Genomic DNA, 22,065 nt, shown 5'->3' on the forward strand with positions numbered 1-22,065 from the left:
TCTTCAATGCCAAGCTTGGCTGCACGTCGGCCGTGAATAAACACCTCAAATGCCGTCACCCAGTTTGTAATTTTTTTAAAAATTTTTTTTCATTTTTTGTACACCAGAGGGTGCTGTCGCCTTACTGAATAATAATGTTTCATTGACAATGGGCCCATAAGTGCTATTAGTATTGTCCTTAATGCTAACTGAAAGGTTTATTTCATGTTATGGTTTATTTTATGGTTTAGAAAATTATATAAGGTTAAATAGTCATAAATATATACAGTATATACAGTGATTGCACTCAAGGGCGAGATTGTCAATGATAAGCTAATAAATTAAGGTAAAGGCAATTCATTGATATATAAATAAGGTTTAAAAGGAAAAAGGTGAAAAGTTTTTGTTAATTTCTAATTGTGTTGTTTTATTTGTGTGCACCATAGCTCTTACGGTGTGATTACATCAAGGATTGAATAAAAGTTGTAAACCATCAGTTTAAGAGACCACCTTTTCAATCGGGATGCTACACTAGTTAATTCTATCAGCATTTGAACTCATTGTTTATTTGTGATTTATTATTGTTATTTACGTGTTTATTTGTACTTTAATAAATAATTTAAGTGTTCCAATATGTTTTTTGTGAATTGATAAGCTTCAACAAAATTTCATTGCTAAATTAGTAAACAGAAACAATTTTTTTTTTTTAATTGTTAGATTAGTCGACTAATCGTAAAAATAGTCGGCTGACTAATCGGGAGAAAATGAATCGTTTGGGACAGCCCTAGTTCAAATCATACAGCTGTTATAAATGTTCATACTTGAATTCTTATTGTTTGCAAGAATTTTGTACATACCTAATTCTTAGACTGCATGTAAAATTGTAAATATGTTACATTGAAAACTGGTAAATAAATCAACGAGAAACGGTTCATTTGTATTTATTAGGGCTGTCAAAATTATCGCGTTAACGAGCGGTAATTAATTTTTTTGATGAATCCCGTAAAAATATTGGATGCAATTAACGCACAAATGCTCCGCTCAAACAGATTAAAATGACAGCACAGTGAAAGGTGCCTTGTTGTGTTTTTTCGCAGTTTTGCCGCCCTCTGCTGGCGCTTGGGTGCGACTGATTTTATAGGCTTCAGCACCCATGAGCATTGTGTAAGTAATTATTGACATCAACAATGGCGGGTTACTAGTTTATTTTTTGATTGAAAATTTTACAAATTTTATTCAAACGAAAACATGAAGAGGGGATTTAATATGACATTTCTATAACTTGTACTAACATTTATCTTTTAAGAACTACAAGTCTTTCTATCCATGGATTGCTTTGACAGAATGTTAATAATGGTAATGGCATCTTGTTGATTTATTGTTAAACAAATACAGTACTTATGTACCGTATGTTGAATGTATATATCCATCTTGTGTCTTATCTTTCCATTCAAACAATAATTTACGGAAAAATATGGCATATTTTATTGATGGTTTGAATTGCGATTAATTGTGATTAATTACGATTAATTTTTAAGCTGTAATTAACTCGATTAAAAAAAATTAATCGTTTGACACCCCTAGTATATATATAATAGATATATATATATATATATATATATATATATATATATATACGGAAGCCTTGGGCGCGGGCCCGGGTGGAGCCACTGCAGGTGCAGATCTTGTTGGTAGTAGCAAATATTCAAACGAGAGCTTTGAAGGCCAAAGTGGAGAAGGGTTCCTTCATGCATTGATTGATTTTCAAATTATTTAACAGTCCGCTTGGGCGAATTTATCATCATTTATCGTCATCGCGGTAAATTAATTTACCGTGATGCGTACTTAAGGCCCAGCCCCAATACAGATTGTAAAAATGGCAGCAAGTCAATATCTCAGCAAGCCGCCTAGGATAGGTTTAAAGACACGGCTAATGAGCTGGAATTGGATGCAGGTACAATGTTGGGAACACACCCCACAGCTCTGTAACAAAAGAATCTGACCGGCAGCAGAATGTGACAAAATCATGCCAGGCGTCAGACTAGCTTCGCTTGCTAGCTAGCACAGCTGTTCTCCCAGTCCAGCCAAACTACCTCATCACCCCAAGCGTCCATTGTGTGCATAAAACTTGGCACCCTCAGTAGGTCAAAACATGGACTAATTATTATAGATTTTTTTAACTCACTTGCAATATTTTATGTTTCTAATAACATATTTTAGTAAAAGAAAACAATTGTGGCTTCTGATGTTCCCTTTAATTGTTGTCAAAACTACATACTAGTCTTAGTCATGTGTCTATATGTCGATAGTGTTCGCTAACGATTATTCAAAATGTTTTAATGTGTAAAATGTAAAAAAAAAAAAAAAAAAAAAGGGTTTTGTCCAAAAATAAGGTTTCCAACAATTTCGAATGAGCATTGACAGACGAGCACATATTGTAGCGTCTACATTACTTTCGATGACCTATACCCACCTAGATGCGACAAACTATGTTAAAAAAAGTTGCCTTGAGAGTTTAAGACGACGCTCGCCATTCTAAAGTTTACGCTAACGCGTGCAAAAAAATAATAAAATTGGCACATCTGCCGACACACTTGCACTCGTTTCATTGAAAAGACTGCAAATGGACAAAAGTAACAACCCATTCCCCGTCTCTTATCTGAATCTAAGTTCAAAACGGATCTGACGTCTATAACCGTCAATGGCAGCTAGTCAAAAGTGAAGAAACCATTTCTCATACGAATGACTCTACATAACTTGAGCTCCACTTGCACCTACACAAACGCCTACAACAAGGTTAAAAATGGAAGTTACCTAACAGTGTGACATGAAGTAACTCGGCCTGCTATCAAGCTAGCGCCACAAAACATAACCATTAAAGAAGCTGCTCTGTCCTCAAAATTGGACAGCGCGTGACAAGCGTTAGCATCTCTAAAAATGGCAATTTAGTTAAAGCTAATGACTTTAAGTCCTATTGTCGCATTTACTGTACTTGGTCATATGATTCGGAGAATTTGCGCTAATTCCCAAATGCTAGGCTAGCCAAAACAAAATTCTCGGCTAGGAGAAAACTTGTCAGAACTTGAGGAGGCTTTTTGAAAGAGCGCAGTGACGGCACGTTAGGAGCAAAAAAAAAAAAAAAGAAAAAAACTACACTGGTTTTTCTAGCAGCTGGATCTGATATCCGCCTTTCCACTCTTGTTACGCACGCTTGGCTGTGCGACGGGCCAAGACGTCGCTTGGCGTGGTGTCAGTGCCTCGAAAGAAATGAAAGGCAACACCATGTCAATGCGCTAATAGATGGCGTAATTCTTGCTAGGCGGCATAATTAGCTTAGCTGTGACTCACAATGCTGTGACCGTGTGAAGACGAGAGAGGCTAATGCTAAAGTTTGTGGAGTTGCGTTACCACAATTAATTTATGTTTCGGTGGGAGAAAAATGAATTCACTGAACAAAGATAATTGATGTAAACATAAAATGCAGTTAAATGGTGATAAGTGATCATGTTTTAGTGCTATTACCGGCAAAAGACTAATTCACCAGATAAAGGAATGAACATAAAATGGTGCTAGATAGTGATTTCTTTTTGGATTGGACGTCTATTGCCGTGAGTAATTGCAGTGAGCAGAGAAGAGAGAAAAAAAAATGCAATTTAAAGAGTAGCTATTAAAACTGAATGCATGATTCAGCCACAAATTTATTTTAAAAACTATTTTTTTAATTAAAGTAACACTAGGTAACTTTTCAACCTTTTATAAAATATTTTCATTACATTTGTGATATGTCCACAGACAGCTAGCTGAATGACACCTCTTTTATATCTTAAAGTGGTCTGTATCGCTTTCACCGGCACTAACTTTGAGGAGGATGGCTGGAACCCTGCCACACAAAAAAACTACAAATGTGCTGACTGCTTTACGGCATACGTCACGTCCCCCTATGAAGTCGATGTGAACGTTTTCACGTCAATTTTGCAAAGATGGCAGAGCAACGAAAGAGACAAAAAGTTTTGTCTGAAGAGGGGGAAAAAAGACAGGTTACCAGGATTTACAAAATAAATATTGGACTTGCTTTCACTGGCTGGCGCGACAACCAAAAACCAAACTCGTAAACGTTGACGAGTTCAGGTGTGGGCGTGGGATGTGGGATTCTCCACACTAAGCCACATGGTTGCTAAATGCCAAATGCTATTGTTTAGCCACAACTGGATTCATTGACACAAATAAATTAATAAATAATATAATAATAACAATATAATAAATCAATTAAAAATGTGATCACAGGAGATTTTTCTGGGTTACTCTCACTTTGGTTTTTACTTTTGCCAAAAATTTCTATGATGGGGTGGGGAGAAAGATTGAAAACATTTTTTTAAAATAAAAAAATGTATACATATGTATATATATATTTTTTTTATTAGGGCTGTCAAACGATTAAAAATTTTAATCGAGTTAATCACAGCCTAAGAATTAATTAATCATAATTAATCGCAATTCAAACCATCTATAAAATATGCCATATTTTTCTGTAAATTATTGTTGGAATGGAAAGATAAGACACAAGACGAATATATACATTCAACATATTGTACATACAGTAAGTACTGTATTTGTTTATTATAACAATAAATCAACAAGATGGCATTAACATTATTAACATTCTGTTAACGCGATCCATGGCTAGAAAGACTTGTAGTTCTTAAAAGATAAATTTTGGTACAAGTTATAGAAATTTTATATTAAAACCCCTCTTAATGTTTTCGTTTTAATAAAATTTGTAAAATTTTCAATCAAAAAATAAACTAGTAGCTCGCCATTGTTGATGTCAATAATTACACCATGCTCATGGTGCTGAAACCCATAAAATCAGTTGCACCCAAGCGCCAGAAGAGGGCGACAAAACACCAAAAAACACAAGAAGTGCACATGACACTGTGCTGTCATTTTAATCTGTTTGAGCGGGGCATGTGCATTAAATGCGTCAAATATTTTAACGTGATTAATTCAAAAAATTAATTACCGCCCATTAACGTGATAATTTTGACAGCCCTAATTTTTATTATTATTATTTTTTGTATTGATTGCTAAACCCTAAATAATACATATATTTTTTTATACAAAAGAAAGTAAAAAAAAATGTTCACAGAATGTTTATAGAATAGAATAGCCCTTTATTGTCATCATACAGTTGTACAAAGAAATTGTAGAGCATCTCCCTTTTTAGTGCAGGATCAGTTAAAATCTCAAAAGTGACTTGCAAGTATAAAAGTATAAAATCTAAATAATAAAATGTGGACGAAATAGTCCTATGTTCAGGCAGTGTAAATAATCGACGTGAAGTAGCAGCAGTTTGACAGTGAAGTCGTTGAATATTGCACGTGAGTAAGTATTGCACATAGAATATTGGACATTGAATGATGTGGTGTCACATATGGCAGCTCGGGTTGGAGTTTGTTCTTGCTTTTAAACTCCTATAGCATCTCCCAGATTATTTGGAAACCCTTCAAGTTGTTTATAGTTTTCCCCCCACAATATTTGTATAAATATAGCAGCAAATTTTTCCCCACAAAATTCAAAAGTATTTTTCTTTTTTAATCAATGAAAAAATATAATAAAAATAAGTCAATTAAATTAAAAAAAAAAGATTTGTGTGTTTACCATGGTTGCTATTACTATCCACTTTAGACTCAAATAAAAATAAATCAAAAAAGTAAAAAAAAAATTTTTTTTTTTTAAAGAATATTTCTTATTTTAGTGCCATTAACATCGAAAGAGTCAATCACTGTACAGACATAACCAATGTATACATGAAAAAAGTGGATATTTAGTAAGTGGTCATGTTTAGTGCTGCAACGATTAATCGATTAACTCGAGTATTCGATTAGAAAAAAAGATTCGAATTAAATTTTGCTGCTTTGAGTATTCGCTTAAAGTGGTGTAGTAATGGTTGATTTTGAAAGTGTTTGCATTTAGTTTTATTGATTTGGGTCGATACACTGCCTTCTAGCCTGCCTCATTTCACATGGCTGAATCCAGGTGCTCCCTGTGAAGACCAACATAAGCTACGTTTTTGTTTGAGCTAATGTTTTTTTAATGCATTTGTAATTTAGTTTATGGGTATATTTAGCCTGTTTTTGTGGGAATATGTCTGAACCATTTGTTAAGATCACTGTTAAAAAGTTAGCATTTTATAGCATTTGAACTAGCGGACTTTTGCTATTGTTTTTTTTTTGTTGTTGTTGTACATAGATCCTCCTTTATTTATTTTTTATACCGTTCGAGGCTCAGCTCAGGTAATTTAATTTTTCATGTTCCTTAACCGATCCCTAGTCATGTTATAATGTCATTGACAGCGATAGATGTTAAACTGGGAGAGTCTAGCAGTGATCGTTTGAAATTTTCTATCCCCTAACCAACGGCACACTTCTTTCACACCTAGCTTTTTTTTTCCTCCTCACGCCGCTTTCCAAACAAACCCTAAACAAGTCATCCGGTGGCCGAGGAGGAGAAGGGGGGAGGGTAGGACTCGACGAGGCGGCGTCCACCGCCGGACTGTGTCCAATTAGGGTTGAGGGAGTGTTGAAAAGGGGCGTGGCCCGCTAACATCTGTGCCTGCCCCCCTCCCCATCCTCTTCTCACTGCATTCTGCAGGGAAAGGGAGGAGATAACTCAACGCCAGGCACAAGTTTTGCCGGCTAGCTTGCGCACATTCGTCACTCATGATTGTAAACGCCGCCAAAAAATTGGACGTTGAGGATTTAGGATAAAGGATAAAGGAAGTGAAGACGCCGGTGAGTGGGTAAGACTATAAAGCAATGTTTGGGAAAGGGGGTGCCGGAGCACTATCTGCTGTTTGGAATGCGCGTGTGGCGGGCGGGGGGTCAGGGTAGCTTTTTTATCACCGTTGCGTATACAATCTGGGACGCAGGTGATGGGATCGCAGAGGGCTAATTAGCGGGTGTCGGAGTGGAAAACGAGGGGGGGTGATGACGGGAGGAGATGACCGACGGGGAGGCAGCGGAGCGCCCACCCTGGAGGCTGAGGGGGAGCGGTCGAGGGGAATGCCCTGTAATGATAAGGTTGGGAAAAATATGCAGGGATGCGGGAATGTACGGTTCTTTTTTTTTTTTTCTTTACAGTGAGGTGGGGGGTGAAAAGGAAAGTCACCTTGAGTGATGGGAGGGCTCCACGCTGTGCTTCTCAGGTTGCACTCGTTTGTCAATGCACACTCGTAAAACTGACCCTCCCATTTATTTATTTATTTTTTAAATTGGAGTTGTCGGTTAATCCTGGTTTTGCAATGGAATATATACAGATGAAAAAATGTGAAGGTGGTCGATATGTTAAAAAAGAAGAAAAATATTCATCGGAGTACGCGCCGGTTGGCCGGCAACTGCTCTGGTTGCCATAGCAACTGAAGGGGGAGGCTGCAGAACGCACGCTGTGGTGGAGAGATTACAACTGCGACAATGTAATCTGATTTGTTTTGAGGAAAGAGGATGGTTAAGTCATGGAAACCAAAATAATAATTAAAATCTGAGTTCATATTGTTAAGATTTTTTTTTTTTCTTTTGATTTGGAAAAAAATAAATTTGTGGCTAAAGCACAAAGTGTGAATGTGTGACTCCTTAGTTAACTTTGTAAATGATTTTTTTTTTCTTACTTTTTTGTTTAGTTTCTTTAATTTTGTAGAAATTTGTGGCTTAAATGGACATTAACGTGATAGCAACCCCCCCAAAAAATCTCCTGCGTTCAGATTTTTAATATTTATTCTTGTTTTAAATTTTTTTCCTTTTGATTTTTTTTTAAAAGACATTTGTGACTAAAGCAAGAACTTTTTTGCTTTTTTAAAATAATTGTTTTTTTCATTATTGTTTTCCTTTTTTTTTCTTCAAATTTTTGGCTAAAATTGACCCGTGATAGAAAAAAAATTTTCGTTTTTTGGAAAACATTTTATTAGAAAATTTAACCCATGTTTTTTGGGGGGGGGGGGGCTAAAATGGACTCATGATAGCAATACCCCCAAAAAATCTCCAGCATTCTTTTTTCGGGAAAAAAATAGTCTAAAACATTAACCCATTTTTTTATTTATTTATGTTTTTAACAAAAATCTACAGTGTTTTTTTGGGAAGAAAAAATAGAAAAATTAACTCTTTTTTTTTTTTTTTTTTTTTTTTTTTTGACTAAAATTGACTCATGATAGCAACCTCCCAAAAAATCTCCAGCATTCTTTTTTTGGGAAAAAAATAGTCTAAAAAATTAACCCGTTTTTTTAATTTATGTATGTTTTTAACAAAAATCTACAGTGTTTTTTTTTGGGGGGGGGGAATAGAAAAATTAACCCTTTTTTTTATTTTTATTTTTTTAATATTTTTTTTTGTTGTTGGCTGAAATGGACTCATGATAGCAATACCCCAAAAATCAACAGTGGTTTTTTTTTTGGGGGGCGGGGGGGATAGAAAAATTAACCCTTTTATTTATTTATTTTTTTTTTTTTTTTGGCTAAAATTGACTCATGATAGCAACCTCCAAAGAAATCTCCAGCATTCTTTTTTGGGGAAAAAATAGTCTAAAAAATTAACCCATTTTTATTTATGTTTTTAACACCTTTTGATTTATCAATTTCATCAAAATGATAGCAACCAAAATAAAAAAAAAAACCTCAAATACATATTCAGAAGTCCATTGGATTGGAACATTGGGAGGATGAACCCAATAATTTATGCAAATAGCCAAGCCCCGCCTCTTTTCACTGGCGATTCTAATGTTAACAACCTTAAAGAGAAAAGTACTGTATCAGGCCAAGTTAACCACTGAGTAACAAAACCGCACTAAAGTAAAAGTACTTATGCTGCAAGGAAGCTTGACAGTCACGTAATGGCAACTTAATGGATGATAAAAGTGGGCGATTTGTTGGCGAGCTTCCCTGGATACTTTCAGAGCAAGCAAATTGACAAATGAAGGATAGTAAGGAGACTGGAAATTACAAATATTACTCTTTTGGTATCAAGTTGGCCTTGGCTGAGTTCCCGGCTCTTCTGTAGCGTCACGGTCAATCTCACAACCTGCGAAAAGCTATGAAAGTTACATTTTTCAAAGTTCAATTTCCCTCTGTGAACCAGGAAGGAGCCTGCTAGCTATCAAATGCAAGACCTAGCTAGACCTAGGAAAACAAACAAGCAAACAAAGGTAAGGTTTGACTTTAGCGACAGTTTGAAAAGTAGTAGTAGTCGTATGGATACGGGCTGTAAAATGTAGTGAAGTCAAAGTACAGATACACAAAAAATGTACTTTACTACAGTAACGTTTCATTCCACCACTGCTAACAAATGTCATTTTCCACAGTACGTTTCCTTGGCTGAGGTCCTCACGTATGGTCATTCTCACGCTGCCAAATCGACAACTGTGAGACATTTTGGATTGAACTGTTTGCAACCTCTGCCAAGGAGTTTGTAGTTGGCCGTGTTTGCGAATTTTGTGAGATTTTGAACCAAGAAAAACCTCATAAAATTGGGATGTGGCCGCAGCATGACGACACTTGTGAGAATGTCACTCACTCCATGACAAATCGAGGGGTGTTCTGTACTGTATTGTAGGAGCGCGTTCCAAGGGAGGCTTGTTCAGCCTTGGATATTTTGTTCTTCACTAGAACGAAGGGTCATGTTTGTTGTTGTTTATTTCGGTTGGTAGGATGTTTCTTCTGATGAAATAACACATGAATAGCCACTTATAAAGGCAGCCAAAAGTCGGGTTAAGGTTGTTATTCTTTTTCTTTTTGTTTTTTAGACATTCAGACATTTAACTGTTAATGGATTGGACGTCTATCGCCGTCTATGGAAGCATGGGGCTTCACTTATATGGAAGTCAAATTTGTTTGCAATGCGAGGCTGTGATTAATGTGCACGAGAGAGTGAGTTCACTGCTACGCTCAGGTTAGGTTGCTGAATTGATCATACTGTATTACGAAGTGTCGAAAGTTACCGTATTTTTCGGACTATAAGTCTAGCGGACTTTTGCTATAGCAAAAGTCCACTAGCTTAAATGCTATATATTGCTAACGTTTACCATATACCGTATTTGCCCGAATATAAGACCACCCCCTCTTTTTCAAGACTCAAGTTTGAAACTAGGCCTGCAAGCAGGACTGAACGGGCCCTCGCAATCTAGCGCAACTCGGACGTCACGCAACTCGGACTGTGTGCAGGTCAGGGTGGTGGCAGATGCTCCTCTCTAATCATCTCATTAGAACATAACATGCTCGAAAGTCGCCTATTTACATTCCCACACCCAAGAGATAAAAACCCCTATTGGAGAGAGTACTACAAAAAAGGAGCCACTACTGAGCTGTGCAGCCAAGCCCTTATTCAAAACCAAAATTAATCTTCTAACTGGGCCAATTCGACGAAGTGTGCCAAATATTGTGGCTATATAAGCTGCCTGAGTCTTTGAAAAAAAATATTTCCTTTAAATGGCGGATAAAGGGTCGTCACGGCAACAGACAGAGACACGTGGACATGGGCCGTAAATAAGTATTACAATAGGTCTTCAAATTACAATGACCAACCTGAAAAGAACTGGACATGTATTGGAAAAACGAGTGACTTTCTATTGCCACTAGTTGGCGCTGTAGGGTTGATGCAAATGATCTCTACAAGGCCCTTCAGGGTATGACTCTCAACAAGCACGGGAAGTTTGGCGCAGATATGTTGTATATCTGCCGAGTTATGACTGTTCAAAGTTTTTGGAGAGAAAAATTGTTGACAGTCATTTTCACTTTCCTGTTTGGACCCCTCCGCTTCAACGAAACTTCAATATTTTTCATCAGGCACCTGAAGACAGGTCTTAAGCCTTCCCTTATGCAGGTTTGAGGTCAACAGATTTTTTTTCCTTGGAGGAGGAACCTGTCTCGTAAAAAAAGGCATTTCCTGTTCTCACTAGGGGGCGCTAGGCCTAATGGGTAATATTTCAATGCACTCGTGTTAAGGGTGGGATGTCGCACATACATGCCAGATATGAAAAAGATGGAACGTTGTGTGAAGGAACTATTAGTCATTTACTGAATTTGTCATTTTGCCGAAAAAATGGCCGACTTTGGCACCCCGCCCAGGTCAGGCCCGTGAATGAAAACACACCATTTTGATAACTTAAGATTTCATATGCCTCATGAACAGTCTCGCCAATTTTGAGAATGATCAAACTAATTCCCTAGGTGCCAAGGTGTAAAATGTGCACACTGTAAATCGATAAAAATTTCACATTCAATCCAAAATACCCGATTTCCTGTTGGGTTTGGAATATGCATGCAAGAGACTTTTTGGAGCAGTTTTGTACAAGGTATCGACTCTCCGAATTTCATCCCTTTACGTTGAAAAAACCTAAATGGAGAGGCCTTTTTGAAAATTTCAAGGGGGCGCCACTGAGCCATTTTGTTACATGTTTTCGTAACGTTGCAAGATTATTGAACGTTATGCAAAGCCACATGTATGTCCAAATTTTTGTGAGTTTTCGTGCATGTTCAAGCCTCCAAATGTAAACTCCTACTGTGAACCGATAAAAATTTCACATTCGATCCAAAATACCGGATTTCCTGTTGGATTTGGAATACGGGTGCAAGAGACTTTTTGGAGCAGTTTTGCACAAGGTATCGACTCCCCAAATTTCATCACTCTATGTTAAAAAAACCTAATAGGAAACGCCTTTTTGAAAAATTCAAGGGGGCGCCACTGAGGCATTTTGTTACATTTTTTCGTAACATTGCAAGATTATCGAACGTTATCCAAAGCCGCATGTATGTGCAAATTTTTACGAGTTTTTGTGCATATTCAAGCCTTCAAATGTAAACTCCTACTGTGAACCCATGAAAATTTCACATTCGATCCAAAATACCCGATTTCCTGTTGGATTTGGAATACGGGTGCAAGAGACTTTTTGGAGCAGTTTTGCATAAGGTATCTACTCCCCAAATTTCCTTGCTCTATGTTGAAAAAACCCAATAGGAAAGGCCTTTTTTAAAACTTCTTTCTGTCGCCACTAGTTGGCACTGTAGAGTTGATGCAAATGACCCCTACAAGAACCTTCAGGGTATGACTCTCAACAAACACGGAAAGTTTGGCGCAGATATGTTGTATATCTGCCGAGTTATGACTGTTCAAAGTTTTTTGCGTGACAAATTGTTGACGTTCATTTTCACTTTCCTGTTTGGACCCCTCCGCCTCAACGAAACCTCAATATTTTTCATCAGGCACCTGAACACAGGTCTTAAGGCTCCCCTGATGCAGGTTTGAGGTCAACAGATTTTTTTCCCTTGGAGGAGGAACCTGTCTCGTAAAAAAAGGCATTTCCTGTTCTCACTAGGGGGCGCTAGACCTAATGGGTAATATTTCAATGCACTCGTGTTAAGGGTGGGATACCACACATACATGCCAAATATGAAAAAGATTGAACGTTGTGTCAAGGAACTATTAGTCATTTACTGAATTTGTCATTTTGCCGAAAAAATGGTCGACTTTGGCACCACGCCCAGGTCAGACCCGTGAATGAAAACACACCATTTTCAAAACTTAAGATTTCATATGTCTCCTGAACAGTCTCACCAATTTTGAAGATGATCCAACTAACTCCCTCGGCGAAAAGGTCTCAAATGTGCACCCTGTGAATCGATAAAAATTTCATATTTGATCCAAAATAACCGATTTCCTGTTGGGTTTGGAATATGCGTGTAAATGCTTTTTTGGAGCGGTTTTGGACAAGGTATAGACCCCCCAAATTTCATTGCTCTACGCTGACATACCCTAATGTTATAGGCCAATTTTAAAATTTCAAGGGGGCGCCACTGAGCCATTTTGTTATATTTTTTTGCAACGTTGCAAAATTATCGAAATTTACAATTTTCCGGACGTATGTGCAAATTTTGGTGACTTTTCGTGCATGTTCAGGCCTCCAAATTGGCCGTTTTCATTTGCCCTGAAAAAAAAATAAAAAAATAAAAAAAATAAAAATAATCCTTTGCAAAACAATAGGGCCTTCGCACGTCTAGTGCTCGGGCCCTAAAAAAGACTTTTTTGAACACCAAATTAATTTTTATACAGAAAATAATTACAGTACATCTAAAACTAGGGCTGTCAAAATTATCGCGTTAACGGGCGGTAATTAATTTTTTAGATTAATCGCGTTAAAATATTTGACGCAATTAACGCACATGCCCCGCTCAAACAGATTAAAATGACAGCAAAGTGCAATGTCCACTTGTTACTTGTGTTTTTTGGAGTTTTGTTGCCCTCTGCTGGTGCTTGGTTGCGACTGATTTTATGGGCTTCAGCACCCATGAGCATTGTGTAATTATTGATATCAACAATGGCGGGCTACTAGTTTATTTTTTGATTGAAAATTTTACAAATTTTATTAAAACGAAAACATTAAGAGGGGTTTTAATATAAAATTTCTATAACTTGTACTAACATTTATCTTTTAAGAACTACAAGTCTTTCTATCCATGGATCGCTTTAACAGAATGTTAATAATGTTAATGCCATCTTGTTGATTTATTGTTATAATAAACAAATACAGTACTTATGTACCGTATGTTGAATGTATACATCCATCTTGTGTCTTATCTTTCCATTCCAACAATAATTTACAGAAAAATATGGCATATTTTATAGATGGTTTGAATTGTGATTAATTATGATTAATTCAATTTTAAGCTGTAATTAACTCGATTAAAAATTTTGATCGTTTGACAGACCTATCTAAAACAAATGATTAGAACAATATATTTGAGAGAAAAAGCATGTTATTTTGCCTATTCAAATCTTAATATCTGAACATTTAAATATGCAAACTAAAGTGCAATCACATTCGTAAATGTATGGCTTCTGGTTTTTGAAATGTAAATAAACCAATCTATTGTGATAAAACAACAAAATTGCAATAACTGCATTAACTATCAAAGTGAAGTCTAACTAACTGTAGTCTTGAAACAAATGTGAATAAAGAAAAAACATTGCAATACAATGCTAACTGGTTAAACTTGAGAGTAGCTGAGATTTGTCATGACAGAACATCGCTTCAATGATATCTGGCGCCATCTAGCGCCGTGAATGGGTATAATGTCTAGACTGTGAATATAAGACGACCCCCACTTTTTCAGTCTTATTTCAATGCAAAAAACACCGTCTTCGGGCCAATACGGTAGTTTCTCGTCCTTACAAAAAAACAATCTGGTGGTCATGCCCGCCCACTGCCTGAAAGCTGAGCTCAAGTTAGGCGCTAATGCTAATGCACAACTCCATCGCTACCATAGCGCCCTGCCTCTCTCGTCCATTGCTGACGTATTTGCTGCATGAATTCAGATGTGGGAGACTTAAGAGTTCAGACCGCAGCCACATTCTGGAAAAATGTGGCCCAGATCGGATTTTAACCTCATATGAAAGTGACCTAGATCAGATTTGAAATGGTCTACTTCTATGCAACTCGTCCCGTTCAGACCGTCAAGTAATGCCTCACTCAAGTAGGAAAAACACGGGGGAAAAAAACAGATTTGTGCATTAAGACCTGCGATATGAACCTAGCCTAAATGAAGCCAATGGTATTGTTTGTATTCTTTGTTGATGAGACGTTACTACTTAGAACAGAGCGCTAAGCTAGTGAGTGATTATGCTAATCGGTGTCTTATATGTCCGTTTGTCTTTAGTTTTGGAGAAGCGTATTGGCACTTGAGTTATTGTTCGATAGTAAACCAACATTAACCCATTCATATAACAGGTTAGTCTCCTTTCAACACAAACTCCCATTCAAACTTTAAATTGTCATACAAGAGAGTGTGCGTTGAAATTAGATTTGGATTGTCTTTATGGACAACTGTTTGAAAACGAAAGCTGATTCATTACAGTCTGCGTCCTCCTTATTCAATTTTGTTAATTTTTTTCCCATTTTTTTAAAATAACTGAGTCATTTAAACAATTATAACAGTGCTTTGCCCACAAAAAAAGTAAATCAGCAACACTTTGTGTTTGAGTGTTGTGTTAATATGTTAAAGTGGTCACAATTCTTTAAAAAAATCATTTTTAGCCACTCTGCTATTGCAGCCTTAACAGTCAAAGTATTTCACTACACCGATTTCTTGAGTTTTCAGCATGGAAACGTGGCCATTGCCTGTTGTTTTTCTCACGCGGAAATGATAGTTGTGCTGTCGAACCGAAACAGATTCTTTTGTACTTTAATAATACACATGCTGTATTTCAGCCCACCGACTCACGAAGTGAACAATTGCTTCTCTCTCTCTCGCCCGGCGGGATGCTTCCACTCCGAGATCTCCTGACCGTGCGGTTCGATAGCCGAGCTGGCGCCGCTCCAAGTGGAGCGTCCCGACTTAACCGCAGACTGCCACTGAAAGTTATTTCACACCTACTGACACTTTGCATCCGGTTGTTTTCCAACCCCGTTTTTGTTTTGTCTTCATTTCAACCTTTGGCGCTGTCCAGAGCCGTCAATGGCACTGAAATATGAGCATATGTAGCAGGCTGCAATGTTCAGCTTTTATGGACAGAATTTCTTGGCGCAGAAGAAACGTTGAGGGGGTCCGGTTTGGTGACCTCAGAATTACATCTCTGCTTTTTGCAGATGATGTGGTGCTATTGGCTTCATCAATCCGTGACCTCCAACTCTGACTGGAACAGTTCGCAGCCGAGTGTGAAGCAGTCGATATGAAGATCAGCACCTTCAGATCCGAGACCAAAGTCCTAAGGCGGAAAAGGTTAGCGTGCCCTCTCTGTGTATCTTAGGGTCTTGTTCACGAGTGAGGGTAGGAGGGAGCAGGAGATTGACAGGCAGATCGGTGCAGCATCTGCTGTAGGGGCGTGACAAAATATCGAAATGGTGATGTATCGTGATACTTTGTATCCCAAAAGGTTATCGTTATGCTCCTGCCAAGAATCGAGATATCGTTTCTGGGATCTGGGCTAAGACTGGATGAGCCTTTCTCCAAGGAATGCTTTAACAGTTTTAGCTCTATGGCATGCATTGTCATCTTGGAAAATGACAAACATATTTTCAATTGAAAGGATAAGAAAGCTGTCTAAAATTTCAATGTAAACTTGTGCATTTATTGAAGATTTAACCACAGCCATCTCCCCGGTGCCTTTGCCTGACATGCAGCCCCGTATCATCAAGGACTGAAGGAATTTTGATGTCTTCTTCAGGCAATCATCTTTGTAAATCTCACTGGAACGTAGAGGTGTGCAAAATTTCCGATTCTTAGATTATTTGCGATTCGGCCGCGGAAGATTCGAGAACGATTCACAAACATCCAGATTCCGATTACTGAAATATCCCAAGTAAAGCGGAAGTACAACACACTCAGCGCGCCGCGCGGTCAATGAGGAACGGAGCAAGAGTAACTAAACATCATGCTTCTCATTTCCCGGCCCCTCGGGTAATACCAATGCTCAACTCACGGCTCTAGCTCAACTCATGCCACGAGATAAAAAAAAAAACACAACAACATACCTGACCGCTGCCGAAAAGCTGCTACAAAGTACAGCCACATAATGTTACGGTAGATATCATTTATATAGGACTAGATGCAATATAGATTCGGTAGCGTTAGCAGCACACCTACAAAAAGCTAGATGCGGGCGTTAGTAAACGGCCGCCATCTTAAAGCAGTACACTTCCCTGCAAGGTTGTTGTAGCGAACCTTCCAAGCAAACCTAATTAACTTTTTATCTAAAATACTCCTAAGTCGGTAAAATATTGACTTGAATCTATCTTTAAAATAGTTTTCAAACTTTCACATGTCGAAAGTAGACATAAGGGAAATTATGGAATAACGGGAGCAATTTTAACAACTTTAACGGTTGATTCACAACAATAAATTAATTGAATGTAGTTTAAAGCTGCTGATACAGAATGGGGACTGGAGTTTTTTATTTACTGTTATTTTTGTATATTTGTTCACTGCTATATGTTAACTTGATACTGAAATAGTAGTTTGGTTTAGCCTGAGAGTATTTTTGAACAATTTTGGAACTAATGTAGAAAACATTAAAAAAAAAAAGAGAAAAAAAAAGGAGGGGGGTGCATCAATAATCGTTTTATAATCGAATCGGAGCCTCTGAATCGTAATCGTAATCGAATCGTTAGGTGCCCAAGGATTCCCAGCTCTACTGGAACGGCACCAAACAAAAGTTCCAGCATCATCACCTTGTTCCAGTGAGATGTTAAATGGCCCAAAATTACCTAATTGCCTGGCATTGACTGCCACTCACAGCCATAGACGTTCAATCCGTTTGAAGTGGGAGGGATGGCAGCGGATGAACGAATGTTCATCCGCTGCCACCCTCCCAGTTCCAATGGATTGGACGTCTATTCACCATAAAACTCATTCCAATTCACACTAGAAGCTTGTTTTTCTGTTAAGTAGTTGCTTGTAGAATATCCTAGAATCATTTCCTGACCGATGTATCGATAATCGTTGTATCGCCATATCATCAGATCATCGTTATCGTGAGCTTTGTATCGAAAATCGTATCGTATCGTGAGGTACTAAGAGGTTCCCACTCCTAATCTGCTGTGATGCGGACTCTGCACCGGTCCGTAGTGGTGAAGGAGCAAAGGCGAAGCACTCGATTTACCAGTCGATCTACGTTCCTACCCTCACCTATCCCGGGTACAAGCGGCCAAAATGAGTTTCCTCCCTTATTGATAGGGTGAGAAGCTCGGTCATCCGGGAGGGACTCAGAATCAAGCTGCTACTCCTCCGCGTTGAGAGGAGCCAGTTGAGGTGGCTCGGGCATCTTGTTCAGATGCCTCCTGGACGCCTCCCTGGAGATGTGTTCTGGGTATGCCTCAGGGACGACCCAGGACACGCTGGAGAAGAGACCATGTCTCTCGGCTGGCCTGGGAACGCCTTGGGATACCGCTGGAGGAGCTGGTTGAAGTGGCTGGGGAGAGGGAAGTCTGGGCTTTCCTGCTAAAGCTGCTGCACATGTGACCCGACCTCAGATTCAGCGGCAGATGATGGATGGATTTCCAGGTTACTTTCTGTTGATTTCCGGGTCACTTCGTGTTGGTTTTGTGGCATTTCAGGAAGGGGCTGAATGTGTCTGCGGACACAAAAGTGAGACCAATGCAGTCGTGCACAGATCTCCAGTGTTACAATTAGAGATGTAATGCCGATCGATAGGGTCCGATCATGTCATTTTCAAAGTATCGGAATGGCCAAAAAAATATCGGCCATGCCTTTTTTTTTCAATATATATATATTTTAATTAAATCGTTTTCTAATTGTATTTAACGCTACAGACAAAATGTGTTACACTCTTCCAGAGTCTTTAGTTTAAGCTTAAGGTAAGGTTATCAAATTTATCGCGTTAACGGTGGTTAACGGTAATTCATTTACGAATGTGATTGCACTTAAGTTTACATATTTGATTGTTCAGATATTAAGATTTGAATGAGGCAAAATAACATGCTTTTTCTCTCAAATATACTGCATTGTTATATTATTTTTATATTGTAATTTATAGGGCTGTCAAAATTATCGCGTTAACGAGCGGTAATTCATTTTTTAAATTAATCCTGTTAACGCGCAAATGCCCCGCTCAAACAGATTAAAATGAGAGCACAGTGAAAGGTGTACTTGTTGTGTTTTTCGGAGTTTTGCCGCCCTCTGCTGGCGCTTGGGTGCGACTGATTTTATAGGCTTTAGCACCCATGAATGAGCATTGTGTAAGTAATTATTGACATCAACAATGGCGGGCTACTAGTTTATTTTATTTATTTATTTTTTAAACGAAAACATTAAGAGGGGTTTTAATATGAAATTTCTATAACTTGTACTAACATTTTTCTTTTAAGAACTACAAGTCTTTCTATCCATGGATCGCTTTAACAGAATGTTAATAATGTTAATGCCATCTTGTTGACTTATTGTTATTTTAAACAAATACAGTCCTTATGTAGCGTATGTGGAATGTATATATCCATCTTGTTTCTTATCTTTCCATTCCAACAATAATTTACGGAAAAATATGGCATATTTTATAGATGGTTTGAATTGCGATTAATTGTGATTAATTACAATTAATGTTTAAGCTGTAATTAACTCGATTAAAAATTTTAATCGTTTGGCAGCCCTAATTATAATTTATAATTATAATTTATAGCAATTGTTTCAGATGTACTGTAATTATCTTAAATTAATTTGATGTTCAAAAAGTTTTTTTCAAATGACTTGTCTTGAAAAAGAGGGGGTCGTCTTATAATCAGGGCCGTCTTATATTCGGGCCAATACGGTATAGTAGCCAATGAGTTCATGCTAGTGCTTGCTAGCATGCTTTGGAGCACTCCAGATGCACACAACATTCAAATTTCTTCAGTTACTGTACCAGTTGTTTCATGAGTTGCTAGTTATTCTATTTATAATGTACATTGTTTGTGCAATGTGATCTTGTCCCAAATGTAGTAGCCAATGAGTTCATGTTAGCCCTGATACTGGTACTCGTAGGGTTTTAGCATCTCTCGACCAAATCTTCACTTTCCGGCGAGGAAACACAACACCGCATCATTTTAGCTAGCGCTAAGGTATGCCAACAGTTGATTACACGCGTGTTTCCAATACCCTACCGTCTACTTTGTTCTCCACGCGCTAGCTTATTAGCGTCACTTCACCGCCGGCCTCTTAACCTTTACAAATTACACTCCGAAATCGCCTTTCACCGCAATAATTAGTTCATAACGCAAGAAGTAAGGTCGCAAATAGGGAACCGTGTCGCGCACTTTCGCAATTTCCGTCGGGTCTGGTAATGTTTAGCCCTGGTGACCTACGTCTTTGGATTTGAAGGGAACCACCTGAGTGGAGGAGGATTTCAATCATATGGGGGGTTGCGGTCGCTTCAAGTGTAAAACAGTTTTAAAAATCGGATGCAGTTTGGTTATTTTTCACGTCCCTCCCAGTTGAAATGGAATGGACGATAAATTAATTTTGGGTCATCTCCATGTTAATTTTAGGGTGCTTACAGGTCACTTCCTGTACATTTCAAATCATTTCCTGTTGATTTTGAGGCTTTTTCAGGTCACCAAGCATTCGAATCTGTTCATTTTTTCCTCCATTAGAAATAAATGTTTTTGTCAAATTTTGGTGGAAACATACAAGTTTTTTTTTTTTTTTTTTGCATGGATAGTGGAAAAACCAATCAACATAGAAGTTGAAGATACAGTGGTGTGAAAAAGTATCTGAACATTTTCTTACATTTCTGCGTAAAATCACCACCAAATGTGATCTGATCTTTGTTAAAATCACACAGATGAAAAAACAGTGTCTGCTTTAGCTAAAACCACCCAAGCATTTGTAGTTTTTCATATTTTAATGAGGATAGTATGTAGAGTTGCAATGATTAATCGATTAACTCAAGTATTCGATAAGAAAAAAGATTACATTTTGTTGCTTCGAGTATTCGTTTAAAGTGCCGTTGTAATGTTTTATTTTGAAAGTAAATATTTACATTTAGTTTATTGCCCTCTGGTCTGCCTCATTTCACATGGCTGAATCCAACTGCATCCCGTTAAGACCAACGTAAGCTAAGTTTTTGTTTGGGCTAATGTTTTTTAATGCATTCGCAATTTAGTTTATATGTGCGCGTATATTTAGCCGTTTTTTTGTGGGAATACGAGTCTGGACCATTTGTTAACAGCATTGGAGAAAAAAAACATTGGCATTTTATAGCATTTAAGCTAGCAGACTTTTGCTTTGTAAGTTAGCCAATTGTTCTTTTGTTGTACGTAGATCCTCATTTATTTATTTTTAATTCTGTGTGAGGCTTAGCTCAGGTATTTTAAGATTTCATGTTCCTTATTTGATTACTCGATTATTCAAACAAGTTCATCGATTAATTGACTACTAAAATAATCGATAGCTGCAGCCCTAATGGTATGCAAACAATGACAGTTGGGGGCTAAAATAAGTGAACCATTACATTTAATATTTTGTGCACCAATAACTATAACCAGACGGTTCCTGTAGCTGCGGATCAGTCTGGCACATCGATCAGGACTAATCTTGGCCCATTGTTCTCTACAAAACTGCTGTAGTTGTCAGATTCCTGGGATGTCTGTCATGAATCGCTCTCTTTAGGTCATGCCACAGCATCTCAATGGGGTTCATGTCTGGACTTTGACTTGGCAACTCCAGAACGTGTATTTTGTTCTTCTGAAACCATTCTGAAGTTGATTTACTTCTGTGTTTTGGATCATTGTCTTATTGCAGCATCCATCCTCTATTTAGCTTCAGACGGCTTCAGGTTTTCCTGCAAAACATCCTGCGATAGACTTTTGAATTCATTCTTCCAAATATGAATGCAAGTTGTCCAGGCTATGAGGTAGGAAAACAGCCCCAAATCATGATGCTTCCTCTACCATTCTTCACGGTGGGGATTAGGTGTTGATGTTGGTGAGTTGTTCCATTTTTCCTTTCACACATGACGTTGTGTGTTACTCCCAAACAATTCAAATTTGGTTTCATCACTCCTCAAAATATTTTGCCAAAATTTCTGTGGAGTGTCCAAGTGCCTTTTTGCGAACATTAAACGAGCAACAATGTTTTTTTTTTTTTTTTTTTTTTTTTTTAGATAGCAATGGCTTCCTCTGTAGAGTCCTTCCAGCAACACCATTCTTGGCCATAGTTTTACATATAGTTGATTTTTGAACAAAGATATTGGACCGTGCCAGTGATTTCTGTAAGTCTTTAGCAGACATGTTAGGGTTCTTTTTTACCTCTCTGAGTATTCTGCGTTGAACCCTTGCGGTCATCTTTGGTGGACGGCCACAGAGAAGCAACAGTGCTGAACTCTCTCCATTTGTAGAAAACTTCTCTGACTGTCGATTGACGAACATCCAAACTTTTAGAGATGGTTTTGTATCCTTTCCCAGCTTTATACAAATCAACTTGATCGCAGGTCTTCAGACAGCTCTTTTGACCAAGCCAAGATGCACATCAGACAATGCTTCTCATCAAGACTATTCTTACCAGGTGTGGGTTTTATAGTGGGAAAGGCAGCTTTAAACAACTCGTCAATGATTGGGCACATA

The 22,065-nt window shown here is 37.9% G+C and overlaps 1 protein-coding gene across 6 annotated transcripts in view; it reads left to right on the top strand.

The window, feature by feature from the left end:
- LOC130907290 (disheveled-associated activator of morphogenesis 1-like) overlaps nt 1-22,065 on the top strand; it is a 100,134-nt gene that overhangs the window by 19,603 nt on the left and 58,466 nt on the right. The window contains exons 1-2 of one of the 6 annotated variants that reach the window (XM_057822182.1): nt 5,632-6,778; nt 15,601-15,733. The exons of 1 other annotated variant lie outside the window; for it this stretch is intronic. The gene's annotated coding sequence lies outside the window, so the exon portion shown is untranslated. Of the gene's footprint in view, nt 1-5,631; nt 6,779-15,600; nt 15,734-22,065 lie in introns of those variants that run through there. 4 more of the 6 variants (XM_057822183.1, XM_057822180.1, XM_057822181.1 and 1 more) reach the window with 4 other exon arrangements.

This window comes from Corythoichthys intestinalis, chromosome 19 (genome assembly GCF_030265065.1).
Source record: "Corythoichthys intestinalis isolate RoL2023-P3 chromosome 19, ASM3026506v1, whole genome shotgun sequence".
In the NCBI taxonomy this organism is placed as follows: Eukaryota; Metazoa; Chordata; class Actinopteri; order Syngnathiformes; family Syngnathidae; genus Corythoichthys; species Corythoichthys intestinalis.